The 17,368-nt window shown below is 38.1% G+C and overlaps 1 protein-coding gene across 5 annotated transcripts in view; it reads left to right on the top strand.

The window, feature by feature from the left end:
- Positions 1-17,368, top strand: part of LOC133658456 (galactosylgalactosylxylosylprotein 3-beta-glucuronosyltransferase 1) — a 247,311-nt gene that overhangs the window by 151,245 nt on the left and 78,698 nt on the right. Inside the window, exon 1 of one of the 5 annotated variants that reach the window (XM_062060529.1) lies at positions 12,591-12,615. The exons of the other annotated variants lie outside the window; for them this stretch is intronic. The gene's annotated coding sequence lies outside the window, so the exon portion shown is untranslated. Of the gene's footprint in view, positions 1-12,590; positions 12,616-17,368 lie in introns of those variants that run through there. 5 annotated transcript variants of the gene reach the window in all.

The raw sequence follows: 17,368 nt of genomic DNA, 5'->3' as shown, positions 1-17,368 counted from the left end.
AAAACGGCAGATCAAACAAAACAGAAGTCATCGTCACGGACCCACTAGCTGCGGAAGCTAGCTCTCCAATCAGCCTAACAGACTCAATAACTCCATGGTGACGTCTTGGTGAATTTACTGAGGAATTTGTGAAACTATAACAATACAAAAAATGTTGTTCTAAGTTAATAATACTAACACAGACACTTGTAAACGTGTTAGCATATTAGCTAATAATAGCAATGCCAGCTTGATTACATTACGATAGCACGTACAAATATGTATGAAAACACTACTATCAAACATTTGACGGTTTAGTACCGGTAAGTATGAATTTGTATTAGTTATATTGTAAAACTTACAAACGTTGCTTGGAGTGATGAATGAACAAACCATAAGAGTAGAAACGCAATGGACGACTAGTAAACAGAACGGCACTTGTACTTCCGGTTCAAGGCACTAAACAGAGGGAAATACTGTAAACATTTAACACGTAGCACCTGCAGTGAGCGAACCCGTCCAAAAGATGGCGCCATAGCAGAAACAATAACACCTTTTCAGTGTCTCTTTCTGTGTTGAAAAAAATTTGCTGAAAACAAAACATTATGGCTGTTAGCGAAGATACAATTAATAAATTAGCCGCACCATTTTATAAACCTCAGGGTTCAAAACGCAGGAAAAACTTATATTTTAAAACCCCTGCCTTGTGTTTAATGAATACTTAGGCCTACTTTGCTACTGTATTTTAATGTTGGTGGTACTTGGTGAAAAAATTTGGAGAACCACTGGTTTTGAGGATCTTTGTGCAGCTTTCACATAGTGCTTTGGTTTTCATTGATCACTTCATGACTTTATTAATGACTGTGAGACATTTGGTGAAGTATAAGTCTATAAGATGTGAGAGAGTCTGTTTTATCATGTCAAGTTTTCTGCAGTGTCCTTTTTCCCCAACATGTATTTTTTTATAAGTCTTGTGAAATGTAGTAACACACTGAAGCTTTTCTTTGCTGCAGTCCGCAGACTTTTAGCATAGAAAGTTGTGATTAAATGCGGGTCCATCCCTCTTACTTTGTCATAGACGCCCTCCCTCCCTTGCTCCTTACAGCTGCATGGCCTAATTGCAGCCATTTCCACATGTTATGAGGCAGACCCAAGGGGGCTTGTTAGAGTTTTGGTTAGACCGTCCGCCACCCTCACACAGGGGTCTTGTGCTGCAGTGCAGTGATGGATACAGTAGGTTTGCTTCAGTATATACGGGCTATTGATCATACTTACAGTACAGCAGGGTACCAAGTCATCCTTTGTAAGTGTGTGTGTGTGTGTGTGTGTGTGTGTGTGTGTGTGTGTGTGTGTGTGTGTGTGTGTGTGTGTGTGTGTGTGTGTGTGTGTGTGTGTGTGTGTGTGTGTGTGTGTGTGTGTGTGTGTGTGTGTGTGTGTGTGTGTGTGTGTGTCACCACAGGGAGAAAACGAGCAGAAATAACACACTACAGTATATGATGGAGAAAAATGAGACAAAGTGAGCTGGCTGCAAAGTTGGCGCCAACACAAACACAAAAAATAGGAAAGTGTTCCAGTTTGCTGAAAACTTGACTAAGTACCAAATGAGTTTTTTTTATTTTTAGTCTTGCTTGTTGCCTGGCAACCCAGCTATGACATGTTCTCCTCAGAATAAAATGTATGTTATTTTGTTATCAGCGTAGATGGATTGATAATCCCTGCTGGGAACATGTTGGGACTATTTATGCATTCGAGAAAAGTAAGGAATATAGTTAGGAATATTGTCGTTTGATATTAAGGTTTTTTTCTCATGTTACAGCAACACATTGTCATATAATTTGCTTTTTATTTGTTTTATTGATATTACTTTATTGTGGTCGAATACTTTTGTAATAAGTATAATAATTATTATTATTATTATTAATGATAATTACTTTTGGCCTCATATTAGTACATGAGTTTACTTATATTTAAAACTGTAAATCAAGATTTTTTTTTTCTGGCTGTTTTATAACTTTATTCTTCAACATTTTATTTTTGTTCTTATATTACAACTTCAATATACAGTTGTTGTTTTTTATCTCGTAATATTGCAGCATTTTTGTCAGAATTATGTTCTTTGATTTTATGCTTGTAATATTTTTTTCATCATACTACGACTCTCTCCTTGTAGAATTCAATCAATCAATGTTTATTTATATAGCCCTAAATCACAAGTGTCTCAAAGGGCTGTACAAGCCACAACGACATCCTCGGTACAGAGCCCTCATACGGGCAAGGACAAATATATTACAAATATTATAGTATTACAGCTTTTTTGTCATAAAATGGTTTTTTCTCGCAATATTACCACTTTATTCAGTTTTTTTATTTAAAAAAAACTTGTATGAATTTGTTTATTTGTTTTTTACTGATGTGGGATCTGAGCCGAGGATGTCGTTGTGGCTTGTGCAGCCCTTTGAGACATTTGTGATTAAGGGCTGTATAAATAAACTTTGATTGATTGACTATTCCCCAAAAAAATTTCTTCCGATAAATGAAAAACAAAAACAAAATAAAATCGGGTAATATTACAGTGTAAACCAAAAAAAGCTTATTTTCTTGCAATACATTGTACGTCTTAAATATTACCACTTTATTCAAGTTTTTTTTGTCTCAATAAACTTTTAATTATTATTATCTTGTAAATATTTAATTTTGGATGGTTAATATTACGACTTTATCCTCGTAAAAAAAACCTGTTTCCATTTTAGTGCGGTCAAAGTGTGACGTTTGCCTACTTGCGATTGACCCTCTGTGGCGGTAAAAAACCAGGAAAAACAAAAAACCTATTCTTATACATTCACTTGTGTTTTTACTTGTAAAAAATATGACGTTCTTCTTGTATTAGCACAACTGTATTTTCTTAGTTACATGTTTCTCATTGAATTATGCCATTTTTATTGATTGTTATATTTTTTTTCTACTGCAGTGAAATTATTACCTTTTTATTCGCAAAATAAAATAAAGATATATTACTTCTAAACAATACATTTTCAGCGTCTTAATTGTACGGCTCTATTATGGTAAAAAAAAAAGTTTTCTTATTATTTTGTTCTGATTTTATGTACCCGCTTTGGTGGGGGGAAAGCAGAAAGACCAAAAAAAAACATTGTTCTCATACAGTTGCATGTGTTTTTACTTATAAAAAATATGTAATTTTTCAATTTTAATTAAATTAGATTTTTCTTGTAATAGTGCAACTGTATGTTTTTCCCATAAAAAGATGCCATTTTATTGCACTATTACCACTTTATTCATTTTTTATCTCAAAAAAACGTTTATTTATTTTTTTAATTTGATTTAAAATGTACTTGTTTTTTCTTACTATTTTAATGAAATGATCAAATGTTTAGACTTGTAATGTAAAATGTGTAATACAACACTATTAATTAATAACTACAAAAAATGTAATACATTTTCAACAACAGGGACGGTGTGGCACGGTGGCAGAGGGGTTACTGCGTCTGCCTCACGATACGAAGGTCCTGGGTTCGATCCTGCGCTCGGGATCTTTCTGTGTGGAGTTTGCATGTTCTCCCCGTGACTGCGTGGGTTCCCTCCGGGTACTCCGGCTTGGCCCTGTGATGAGGTGGAGACTTGTCCAGGGTGTACCCCGCCTTCCGCCCGTTCGTGGTCGTTCCGCGACCACGAACGGGACAAGCGGTAGAAAATAGATGGATGGATTTTCGACAGCATAATATTACGACTATTTGTCTTCTAGTAGTAAAACCGTAAAGTTATATGGGGATAAAAGTATTGTAAATGTATGACTTTGTTCTGTATTTTTTAATCTCAAAAAACATTCATATTGACTATTTTATTGAAATTATATATTTTTTATTTTTGGAAGGAGAAAAATAAAAATGGGCAATGTAAAACCCGAAAAATATACATTTTTGACATTACATATTTAATATAATATAGGTATTGCAATAGTACAACTGTCGTAAAGTTACAAGTTTTGTCTCATAAAATTATGACATTTTCATTGTACTATTACCACTTTATTCTGTTTTTTTTATCTTGAAAGTCTTGTATATATTTATTTTTACTATTCTCATGGAATGGTTAAACTTTTGTTCTGCCAATATATATATTTTTAAATATTTATCTTAACATTGTAATTATTTTTCATTCTTGCAAAAATAAAATAAAGCTACATTTCATGTAAATAATACATTTTTGACGTCGTAATATTCAGACATTTATTCTGGTAAAAAGAAAATATTATTAAATGTGCAACATTGATTTACTTGCATCCAAGTACAACAGACTTGTTTTCTACCTTACCTTTTTTCTAGCCAACACACATCTTCCTGAGGTCGTTCACAACAACTTTGCATGAAATGACATACTTTGAAGTCCAAATGCTGCATGACAGCTGAGACAAAATAGTGTCAGAGCACAACTCCAGCTCGATAAGAAGGCAGCATCCTTTGTCCTTCAATAAGGATGCAACGACATGCTGTCAGTCAAACTGAAGCACTCTGTCCTTTGCCATGTCAACACTCAGTGGGTGCACACAATTCTAGTAAATGACGAGGAAATCCAAAAGGCTTTTTGTCGCACCTTTGCTGACTTGCCGTGTCTCTTGCGATGCTGGCATTTCTGCAGGTATTTTAGCAGCAATAATAATTATATTGGCGACGTAGTCACTAATTATCAAAGCCACCATTAAGTGAGTCACAGCTGTCTTCTGTGCTGCTAATGACAGCATGCTCTAGCAGGACATGACATATACGCAACATAACACCGGCAGTAATTATGTCATTAAGTAAACACCAGAAAGGGACTATCTGGCAGCTGCAGTGCTTGCACTGTAATTGTTCAAGTTCACGTGCAATGTAACACGGACGTAAAGTAGCTCAAAGGCACACACACACACACACACACACACACACACACACACACACACACACACACACACACACACACACACCTGCTGTCACATAACAGCCATTTGTGTATCGTGTCCTTGTTGGCATGTTTTACACACTTTTATAAACAGACAGAATCACATGTAACTGGCCGAATCAATCTAAATGTTGAATTAGGGGCCGATTAATCAATAATCTGCTCAATACCACACTGGCAGAAAAACAGGAGTTCAGAACATTCCGGAAAATGTGTTCCTAACCTGAGACACTGACCCAGACCAACATACTAGAATTAGCTAATTTCCGCGAGTCTCGACATTCATGTTGACAATAACATGTGAGCTTTAGTTCCTTTATTTTGTTTTTAAAAATTCTGAATCCAGATGGTGATCCGGATCAACCCCAAAATCGAATCACTTGTTCCTTATCCTATTTTGAGCTATGTTGCTAACCATTATTATATTGTATATATTATATACAAATATTATATTATATGCAGCTGAGAAAGGCTCCAGCACCCCCCGCGACCCTGAAATGGACAAGCGGTAGATAATGGATGGATAATAAAATATGAGTATATATTATATACTGTATGTATAATATGTAAATATTACATATGTTATATTTTATATTGCTACTATGGTAAAAAAAAAATATACTTAATACCTGCATTATCCTTTCCATATTTACCCTTTCCATCCTTTGAAACTGAGCTACTGTGTAGAACAACTTCCCTTGTTGATCAATAAAGTTTGTCTAAGTCTAACGGACGGACAGACAATCCCAGCAAATCGAAAGATAAATGACACTCCCAAGTCCATGTGTGTTTATTTTGTTTGTCTGTTGCTTTTAAACAGGCTGCAAGAGGGTTCCCTCTTTGCACTGTTCGCAACACTCGGGCGGCTTTTTCTACAACAAAATTCGATAAACAGAGTGAACCCTCGTGTCAGTCAACCTCTCTCTTTGTCTCTATGGGTGGAAGCGGGGACGCTACCATATGGACACACAGATAATTTGAGCCTCATAACGTAAAGGTGAGGTAACGCAGTAGAAATTATCTGGATTACCCCCAAATGCTAATCACGTTATTTATCCTACATCCGACATTTATTGAATGTTTCATCAAAATCCGACTTTAAATGTTTGTGTTATGATGCCAACTAACACACGGATAAACAAACCATGGTGATTATGTATAAAAATGATCACAGTTTAACAATGCTTATTGAATATTATTTAATATAAATTTGTGTTGGAATAAATAAATAAAAATTACAATTTCTAAAATAATATAAAAGTTAAGTTTAATTATTTAGTATTTAAAAAATATTTCTTGAATAGTATTTACCGTATTTTCCCGACTATAAGGCGCACTTAAAATCTTTGTTTTCCCTCAAAACTCGACAGTGCGCCTTATAACAGATACATTTTGGTTTTGCTTACCCACCTCGAAGCAATTTTATTCGGTACATGGTGTAATAAGTGTGACCTGCAGTCGCACACAAGAGATACATGTAGACTGCAATATGACTCAAGTAAACACCACCAACATTTTAAATGTTCCACACGGTGCTCAAAAATCTATCAAAATATTTTAGTACGACTTTGGTAAGCTATGAAGCCGCACCGCTTGATGTGCTTCAACATACAAGTATTATTATGGTGTGTGTGTAAGGTAAGACATATTATCTGGCATTTTTTTTCGCATTATTATGGAAAAGCAGCTTTTCTTACCTTCTGATACCTGCTGATCTGTATTTGGGATCTGCATAAATCCTAAAAAAAAATTGCGTAGTCGATAAGCTTCTTGTTTTTCTCTATCTTCTTGTTATGGGACATTCATCCTCCTTTGTTGCCATTTCTAATATGAAGTAGTGCAAAGTTCTTACTTATATCAGTCAGTAAACTCGCCATGAAAGCGCTAAAACATACCGGTATAGTGAGTTTACATAATTCACCCAAGGAACTTTAGTTATTAGAGAGTTCCGGTCGGAGGGTTTTTCACGGGACACATTTCCGGTGTTGTTGTTTCCGGATGAGGAGATGTTGCCCCGTTATTGATTGAAGTACAGTCTGAATGTCATTAAAACAGTTAGCTCCATCTTTTGACACTTCTTCCACCCCCGCTACACCGCTACAACAATACGGTAATATAAATGTGTGTTAAAAAAATAAATTCCTTTCAATTACTAAAATATTACTAATTCTAAAAATATTAGGTTTATTCATTAGTAGTTTGACAATTGTATTGAATATTATGTCTTATAATTTCATCTTGAAAAATAAATCCATTTAAAATTTCTAAAATATTATAAAAATAATAAGTTTAATCATTTAGTTTAACAATATTTGTTCAGTGTTTTTTAAATAAATTTGTGTTAAAAAATACACTTTCCTTTGCAATTTCCGACATTTAAAATAATATATAAATAGCGTGTTTAATCGTTTAGTTGAACATCAGTCATTGAATATCTAATGTAAATTGGTGTTGAAACGACACTTCTGACAATGTCCATCCATTCATCTTCTTCCGCTTATCCGAGGTCAGGTCGCGGGGGCAGCAGCCTAAGCAGGGAAGCCCAGACTTCCCTCTCCCCAGCCACTTCATCCAGCTCCTCCCGGGGGATCCCGAGGCGTTCCCAGGCAAGTCGAGAGACATAGTCTTCCCAACGTGTCCTGGGTCTTCCCCGTGGCCTCCTACCGGTCGGACGTGCCCGAAATACCTCCCCAGGGAGGCGTTCGGGTGGTATCCTGACCAGATGCCCGAACCACCTCATCTGGCTCCTCTCAATGTGGAGGAGCAGCGGCTTTAGTTTGAGTTCCTCCCGGATGGCAGAGCTTCTCACCCTATCTCTAAGGGAGAGCCCCGCCACCCGGCGGAGGAAACTCATTTCGGCCGCTTGTACCCGTGATCTTGTCCTTTCGGTCATAACCCAAAGCTCATGACCATATTATAAGTCATGAGCTTTGTTGTTTCTAAACTTTGTTTAGAAATGTGTTTTGGGTTTTATAGCCTTGAAGACTGTCCTTAAGGGTGTCCAACTCTAACGTAGATCGACCGGTAAATGGAGAGCTTTGCCTTCCGGCTCAGCTTCTTCTTTACCACAACGGATCGATACAGCATCCGCATTACTGAAGACGCTGCACCGATCCGCCTGTCGATCTCACGATCCACTCTTCCCTCACTCGTGAACAAGACTACGAGGTAATTGAACTCCTCTACTTGGGGCAAGATCTCCTCCCCAACCCGGAGATGGCACTCCACCCTTTGCCGGGCGAGAACCATGGACTCGTAACTTGGAGGTGCTGATTCCCATCCCAGTCGCTTCACACTCGTCTGTGAACCAATCCAATGAGAGCTGAAGATCTTGGCCAGATGAAGCTATCAGGACCACATCATCTGCAAAAAGCAGAGACCTAATCCTGCAGCCACCAAACCAGATACCCTCAACGCCTTGACTGCGCCGAGAAATTCTGTCCATAAAAGTTATGAACAGAATCGGTGACAAAGGACAGCCTTGGCGGAGTCCAACCCTCGCTGGAAACGGGTCCGACTTACTGCGGACCAAGCTCTGACACTGATCATACAGGGAGCGGACCGCCACAATCAGACAGTCCGATACCCCCTACCCCCTGACAATGTATGATTTATATTTTATTTAGTAGGTAAAATTAAAGGCCTACTGAAATGAGATTTTCTTATTTAAACGGGGATAGCAGATCCATTCTATGTGTCATACTTGATCATTTCGCGATATTGCCATATTTTTGCTGAAAGGATTTAGTAGAGAACATTGACGATAAAGTTTGCAACTTTTGGTCGCTGATAAAAAAAGCCTTGCCTGTACCGGAAGTAGCGTGACGTCAAAGGTTGAAGAGCTCCTCACATCTGCACATTGTTTTCAATCATGGACGCCAGCAGCGTGAGCGATTCGGACCGAGAAAGTGACGATTACCCCATTAATTTGAGCGAGGATGAAAGATTCGTGGATGAGGAAAGTGAAAGTGAAGGATTAGAGGGCAGTGGAAGCGATTCAGATAGGGAAGATGCTGTGAGAGGCGGGTGGGACCTGATATTTAGCTGGGAATGACTAAAACAGTAAATAAACACAAGACATATATATACTCTATTAGCCACAACACAACCAGGCTTATATTTAATATGCCACAAATTAATCGCGCATAACAACACCTCCCCCCTCCCGTCCATATAACCCGCCAATACAACTCAATAACCCGCACAACACACTCAATCCCACAGCCAAAAGTACCAATCACTTCCGCAAAGTTCATACAGCACATATATTTCCCCAAAGTTACGTACGTGACATGCACATAGCGGCACGCACGAACGGGCAAGCGATCAAATGTTTGGAAGCCAAAGCTGTACTCACGGTAGCGCGTCTGCTATCCAACTCAAAGTCCTCCTGTTTGTGTTGCTGCAGCCAGCCGCTAATACACCGATCCCACCTACAGCTTTCTTCTTTGCTGTCTTCATTGTCCATTAAACAAATTGCAAAAGATTCACCAACACAGATGTCCAGAATCCTGTGGAATTTTGCGATGAAAACAGAGCTGTTTGTATTGGGACACAACGGTGTCCCAATACTTCCGCAAACTCCGTGACGTCACGCGCAAACGTCATCATACCGAGACGTTTTCAGCCGGATATTTCCCGGGGAATTTAAAATTGCACTTTATAAGTTAACCCGGCCGTATTGGCATGTGTTGCAATGTTAAGATTTCATCATTGATATATAAACTATCAGACTGCGTGGTCGGTAGTAGTGGGTTTCAGTAGGCCTTTAATATTAATTTGGAAAAATAAAATTAACCCCTTATATTGATGCCATGCTTAGTTTCAATTAGAATCTCATCATTAAAATACAGTTGGCTTTGCTAATCAGTTGAGGTAAAAACATGTCAAACTCTGGATAATGTTGGAGTGATTTATTTGTTTGACTCAACATGTAAAACGAGAAACAAGAAAAGAGGACCTTGTAGATATAGGGTCCAGTTTATAGTCACTTAGTATTTTAACTAAACCCATTGGTGGCGCCATTTGTGGTGAAATACTAGCATGAAAGAAGTGGTTCACTTGTCTTTACTTGTCTTTACTTGTTATTACGCTTTTTAACCTCAGCTGACTGCGCCAACTGGAACACCTTCACTTCCTAAACCCCCTCAGGTTTAATTAGCACTGATCAGATTCATCATTGTATGTATTTTCCTTTCACAAGGCCATATAATTGGAGGACTTTTGAAGCCGGGGAGCGTCTCTTTGGAGAGGGCCATGATCTGACCACTCATTAGAAGAACTCAGTGGAGACACTGGAGGAGCCTGCAGAGGAGGGATGAGCCCAGGAAGCAGCCTTTAATTAGCTAATGAAACTGGCAACCTTTGACCTTGCACCAAAGCCGCATGTGCACGGTGAAACATATCGCAGTCCATCCTCGGTAGATTTAAAGATTAATGATGTAAACACCATCCTGCTCCTTGATTGGACGGTTGAACTGTCTGCTGGGGGTTTTAGTGTATTGATTCTCTGCTTTTTGATTGATGCTCAAAGCTCACTAAGGATTGTATGACATGTTGTAATTTATACTAAACCACTAAGGACAGAAGTCCGTCATTCATCGGAATTGATGCAAAACCATTTACTTAAGGACAAGAATGGCTTCTTTCAAGCCATTTTGACTGTGCTATGACTAAAGGTCGAATTTGCGGGATTATATTAAAAGGAAGATTAACAAAGAATTGTCACTAAAGTGACAAGGTCACACAAAAAGTGACATTTATGTTCCTAATGACATTTATGTCCCACCATTTTAACATACTGTATTTTCAGGACCATAGGGTGCTCTGGATCATAAAACGCACTGAAGATGAGCGGGTCTAGTCAGGTCTATATGCATACAAAAGACCCACCGGATTATAAGGCGCATTAAAGGGGTCATATTTTATTTTATTTTTTCTAAATGTAAAACACTTCCTTGTGGTCTACATAACATGTAATGGTGGTTCTTTGGTCAAAATGTTGCATAGATTATGTTTTACAAATCATCTTCAAGCCACTTTCTGACAGTTGCTTCCGGATGCGCCGTTTTGTGGGCGGTCTTATTTACGTGGTTCACCTTCGGCAGCGTCTTCTCCCCGTCATCTTTGTTGTAGCGGTGTAGCGTGCAAGGATGGGGGTGGAAGAAGTGTCAAAAGATGGAGTTAACTGTTTTAATGACATTTAGACTTTACTTAAATCTATAACGGAGCAGCATCTCCTCATCCAGAAACAACAACAAGGCCGGAAATGTGTCCGACCGGAACTCTCTAATAACTAAAGTTCCTTGAGTGAATAATGTAAACTCACTATACCGGTATGTTTTAGCGCTTTCATGGTGAGTGTACTGAGAGATATAAGTAAGAACTTTACACTACTTTATATTAGAAATGGCAACAGAGGAGGATGAATGTCCCATAACAAGAAAATAGAGAAAAAGAAGAAGCTTATCGACTACGGGGTCGCGCGCACATTTTCAGTCCTTATGCAGATCCCAAATACTGATCAGGTAAGAAAAGTCTCTTTTGCATAATATTGCCAAACAAAAACGCCGGATAATGTCTTACCTTATACACACACCATAATAATACTTGTATGTTGACGCACAGTACAATCCATCAAGCGGTGCGGCTTCATAGCTTACCAAAGTCGTACTAAAACATTTTGATAGATTTTTGAGCGCCGTGTTTACTGTTCTATATTTTCAATGGAACATATAAAATGTTGGTGTTTACTTGAGTCATATTGCAGTCTACGCGTATCTCTTATGTGTGACTGCCATCTACTGGTCACACTTATCATTTCACCATGTCCAAAATAAAATAGCTTCGACGTCGGTAAGCACAACAAAAATTAATCCATACATTAGGCGCACCTGGTTATAAGACGCACTGTCGAGTTTTGAGAAAATGAAAGGATTTTAAGTGCGCCTTGTAGTCCGAAAAATACGGTACAATAATTCAACCCTTTTATGTTAAGAGTTCAAGTTGGAGTACTGGCTCTATACTTTTTAATCTGTACATGTGTCCTTCAGATAGCGCTGCTTTTCCCCATTCAAAACATGCAAGAAAAATTATGCTTATACCCTCTGTGGGATATTTAGTTAGATTTTAGTTTTAAAGAAAAAGTCTGGGTCACTAAACAAAACATGGGAGCTACCCTATGTAAAATTGCTGGCCTTTATTTTCGCTTATTATGCAAAAACAACTTTTCTTACCTATTAGTCCCTGTTCTTGTGTATTTGGGAACTGCAAAGTTCCAGAAAATTGGAGTCACTGTTTGATATTTATAAAACAATGTTGGCTTGCTTCATACTTTTCGCAAATGAGCTGTTTGGAATTTGAACACTTTGTGATGTTTTTCCCAAGTGTGAAATCAGCAGATATTGCCATATTTGGTCTAGATTTACCCGAAGAGCTTTGTGCGAGTCCGCCATTGTTAAGTTCATACTTTTTCTATCCTCTTGTTGTGGGGCAGACTGGCTCGTTTATGCACATTTCTGTTTGCCATTTCTAATACAAAGTAGCGTATAGTTGTAACTTATACCTGTCAGTAGACTCCATATGGAAGCGCTAAACACTACAACATGGCTGGCGGGGAGAAGACAACCAAAGTGGAGGCCCGCAAATAAGACCGCTCACAAAACGGCACATCCTGAAGAGAAGGTCAGAGACGTTCTGTAAAACATAATCTATGCAACATTTTGACCAAAGAACCACCATTACATGTTAGGTAGCTCACAAGCAAGTGTTTTAATTGTAGAAAAAAAATCATATGACCCCTTTAAATGTCTGAATTCTATCGGGAGAGGAATATTAATATTTAATGTCTTTGCAGCAATTTTTGAGAAGCCGACAATTTTTCTTCTGAGGACTTTGAATGTGAGTCTTTGTTTTTAGATCTAACATTATAGATAAATAATGCATATACTTAATGTTGCTGCCAGTTATTAAACCCTCTCAGGTACTAATATTGATCAGCAAATGCTTCCAAAAATGTATTTTATGGAAAATATTTAAGTTTTTGGAGTGGTGTTTTTTTGGAAACATATAAAAAAATGTATTACATTAAAATAAAGACGTATGCAAACATATAGGCCTTCATGGGTTTAAATGCCAAACATGTATTTGACTTATATTTTCAGCTGAAGTAGTTTCAAAAGATTGACTGATTTAAAGTGGAAAAATATATCCATATATGATATTTCTAAGGCGTTATTTGGGAAGCTGGCTCTTGTCGTTGGAGCAGGGGCATCAAACTAATTTTCATCGTGGGCCACATTACAGTTGCAGCTGTCCTCAGAGGGCCATTTGTAACTGCAAAACATCCAACGATCCATTTTCTGCCACTTGTCCCTCTTGGTTATCGCGATATAAATGTATAATTACCTCATGATATCATACAACTGTCCCATCTTATAATTATTTACCCTCGTGCAACCTTGATATTGACTATATGAGGGACCATCTCATAAAAGTGTCATAAGTCAGCAATACATTTATTTATTTATTTATTTTCAACGCTTGAAATCTTAACAATTTCAGATCTATCTATTGGTATAAAGTTATAATTTTTATTATTGTTGTTTGTTTTGCTATTTTCTCATAGTGGGAAAATGCAAAATATGCAATATTTCTAAAAAAAAAAAAAAAAGCTGCAGACTGGAATATTTGGTGTTGGGTACTTACAGTCTTAAATAGGTAAATAATTCATGACAACATTGAGTTCAAGTATCAAGTCGACAAAAAAGGATTATTTTTTTACAGTGCCATGTGACTCTGTTAGATCGAGAGAGAAAGAAGGCAGGACTTGGTCGAGTTTATTGAGTTCACACAAGTCTTTTATATTTTATATATATACATGCACCTGGGGATAGGTTGATTGTCAACACTAAATTGGCCCTAGTGTGTGAATGTGAGTGTGAATGTTGTCTGTCTATCTGTGTTGGCCCTGCGATGAGGTGGCGACTTGTCCAGAGTGTACGCCGCCTTCCGCCCGAATGCAGCTGAGATAGGCTCCAGCGCCCCCCGCGACCCCGAAGAGAATAAGCGGTAGGAAATGGATGGATGGATGGATGTATATCTGCCATTATTTATATATATATATATATATATATATATATATATATATATATATATATATATACAGTGTTGGGTTAGTTACTGAAAACCAGTAATGAGTTATAGTTACTAGTTACTTCATTTCAAAAGTAACTCAGTTACTAACTCAGTTACTTACACCAAAAAGTAATGCGTTACTTTGAAAAGTAACTATTTAGTCACTTCTTTTTTTATTTTATTTTTTAAAAGCTCCCATTAATGCCCTTTAGCCTTAATTTCAGTACTGTTATTGCACTGGAGAATAATACAATGTGTTGATCAACTTGACATGCATTTACATCACTGAACTCAGAAAGCAATGTGCTCTACATACAACACACAACAAATGTGGTCTACATACAACACACAAACAATGTGGTCTACATACAACACACAAAGACAAAGATATATTTCAAAGGCCAATTTGTTTCTGGCCAGAACAAATTGACCAAACTATTTTAAATAGCTGCAACATAATGGCACTTTAACTTGAACTTGAAGTAGATAGGATCTTTGATCCAAGACACAACTTACATTTAACAAAAATGTTATTTTCTTTGTGCTCGACAAAAGAAAAGTATTGGGAATTTGTCCTTGTTAAAAAAATTGACTCTTGGCTTTGCCTTGGTGTCTTGTTAGTTGTTATGATAGTAGCGTTTATGTGTGTGTGTGTGTGTGTGTGTGTGTGTGTGTGTGTGTGTGTGTGTGTGTGTGTGTGTGTGTGTGTGTGTGTGTGTGTGTGTGTGTGTGTGTGTGTGTGTGTGTGTGTGTGTGTGTGTGTGTGTGTGTGTGTGTGTGTGGCCCTTTAAGATATGACAGCATGTGGGTGAGTGACGTCAGTGAGTGAGTGGGCGAGAGAAGTGAGCGAGCAGGCGACAGTGAGTGCTTGCAGGTTCTCTCTCTAGCTTGGTGGAGGGCTGCGTCCAATAAAGTCACAAAGTTGCAACAAACCGCCGGTCTCGTCATTCACCCTCAGCTGTAAAGACCACTTCCGGGTAAAGTGAAGGTTGTTAGCCCCGAAGGAACGTCTCCCCTGCGCTCCTCAACTACGGTATGGGAGTCCCCCCCCCCCCCCCCACCCACACAAAGCACGTACGCCTCTTATTTTCCACCGCAGCGCTGCCACAAAACACACTCAGATCTTCAGTTTCTAGCCGATACTACATAAAAAATAACGTAAAATAACGCAGTAACGCATCATGCAGTAACGCATCATGCAGTAACCGTAACTGAGTTACTGAATATAAAAAATAACGCGTTAGATTACTAATATATATATATATATATATATATATATATATATATATATATATATATATATATATATATATATATATATATATATATATATATAGTATTTGTACAACAGTTTTTAGGAACCTGGCTCAAATGACTCAAGGACCTCTTAAGGGGTAAAGACAGGTTTGGTTAGTAGCTGTAGAAAAAGAAACGGTACAATTGTTTTTATAACCCACATCCCCCACAAGATGACATTTCTGATCAAAACCGACCCAACATGTCCGGTGCAGGTCTCCCAGGCTGTGACTCTTCAGTCCCGGTGAAGCTCCCTGACTCTGGCCAGCCCACCTGAGAGTTCCATGTCTAGCTCTCAAGTCTTCAAATGTGCCCCGACTGAGCGAGGAGCGCCATAAATTAGTCAGAATAAGTTCGGGCAGACTGCACTCTCCCCCGCGGTTATCGGCAGAGAACAAGCTGCCTGAGGCTTTGGCGCTCTTAAATCTTTTATCATTGCTGAGGCAGCTTGATCCCGGCCATGGACTCGGGCCATCAATCACAGCCAATCCTCACAGCTAATGGCTTATTCAAGAATTCTTGGGTGGAAAAAAATACAGATAGCCTAAATCGAGCTTGAAAAGTTGCAGTAATTGGGCCAAGTGGTCCGGCAAAAAGTGACAGTTGGATTACAGACATCTAATTTTTGCATAATCCATTTTTGTTGTTGTTGTTTGTTTGTTTGTTTTTTAACAATTGTGAGGAAGTAATACTTTGGCAGTAAGTAGTGTATCTGCTGTGCATCCCCGCAGTATTCATACAATAGTCGCTTTTACTGCATTGCTAAAAATAGCCATGGAGGCCCGCTTCATGAGGAGAGGATCGCATTTTGAAGAGCCTGCGGGGAGGTGTGAATTGGATTGATGGAGTATAGAACACAAAACTAGCATGAGTGCGGCCTCTCATTGAACTCAAAGTGAGAATCTATTCCAGGCAGTTTGGACAAAAGATAGCCGTCATATTGTTTTCAAAAGTTTTTTCTATGTTATACTTTTGTCTTTAAGAATAACCCAGTAGAGTTATGTTCCAAGACCATCCTCTAATACAGGCCTGGGCAATTATTTTGACTCGGGGGGCCAAATTTAGAGGAAAAAAATGTGTCTAGGGCCTGTATATCTATTTTTAGAAACACTAATACAAAACCTCACAATAATGTCGACTGAATGCTAAAAACGTTGTGACAGACCGCCTTAAAGAAACAGAACTTTACATTTTTTTACTGAATGAAACACCCAGCATGTGCATAGTAATGAAGAATCTGGGATTTACAATATTAACTATGAACGATAAAACACTGAATATTAACATGAACGTCACACCCCTTGTCGATCGACATATTTTACAATCAAGCGAAACAAAAATGCAACAAACAGCGAAATCTGAGCGCGAAGGGTAAAAAACAAAACCCACCTACAATCTGATATTTCACTAAGCTTTTATTTTGACTCGAGGGGGGCTAAATTTAGAGGAAAAAATGTGTCTGGGGGCCAGTATATCTATTTTTAGGAACACTAAAAAAAAACCTCACAATAATGTCTGATTGAATGCTAAAAATGTTATGACAGACCGCCTTAAACTGAATCGAATTTTACTTTTTTTTACTGAATGAGACACCCAGAATGTACATGAAAATAAAGAATCTGGGATTTACAATATTAACTATGAACAATACAACACTGAATATTAACATGAACATCACACCCCCTCTCGATCGACATATTTTACAATCAAGCGGAACGCAACAAAAATGCAACAAACACAGCGAAATATGAATGCAAAGAGTAAAAAAAACCCACCTATTATCTAAAACAGGGGTCACCGACGCGGTGCCCGCGGGCACCAGGTCGCCCGTAAGGACCAGATGAGTCGCCCGCGGGCCTGTTCTAAAAAAAAATTTTAAAAAAAATGTTTTTTTTTATTTTTATTTTTTTTTTAAATTAAATCTACATAGAAAAAAACACAATATACACTTTCAATCAGTGCATCAACCCAAACAACCTCCCCCATGCACACTCATCCACACCCA

Source organism: Entelurus aequoreus, linkage group LG10 (assembly GCF_033978785.1).
Source record: "Entelurus aequoreus isolate RoL-2023_Sb linkage group LG10, RoL_Eaeq_v1.1, whole genome shotgun sequence".
Lineage (NCBI taxonomy): Eukaryota > Metazoa > Chordata > Actinopteri > Syngnathiformes > Syngnathidae > Entelurus > Entelurus aequoreus.
This window is presented reverse-complemented; position numbering and strand designations above follow the sequence as displayed.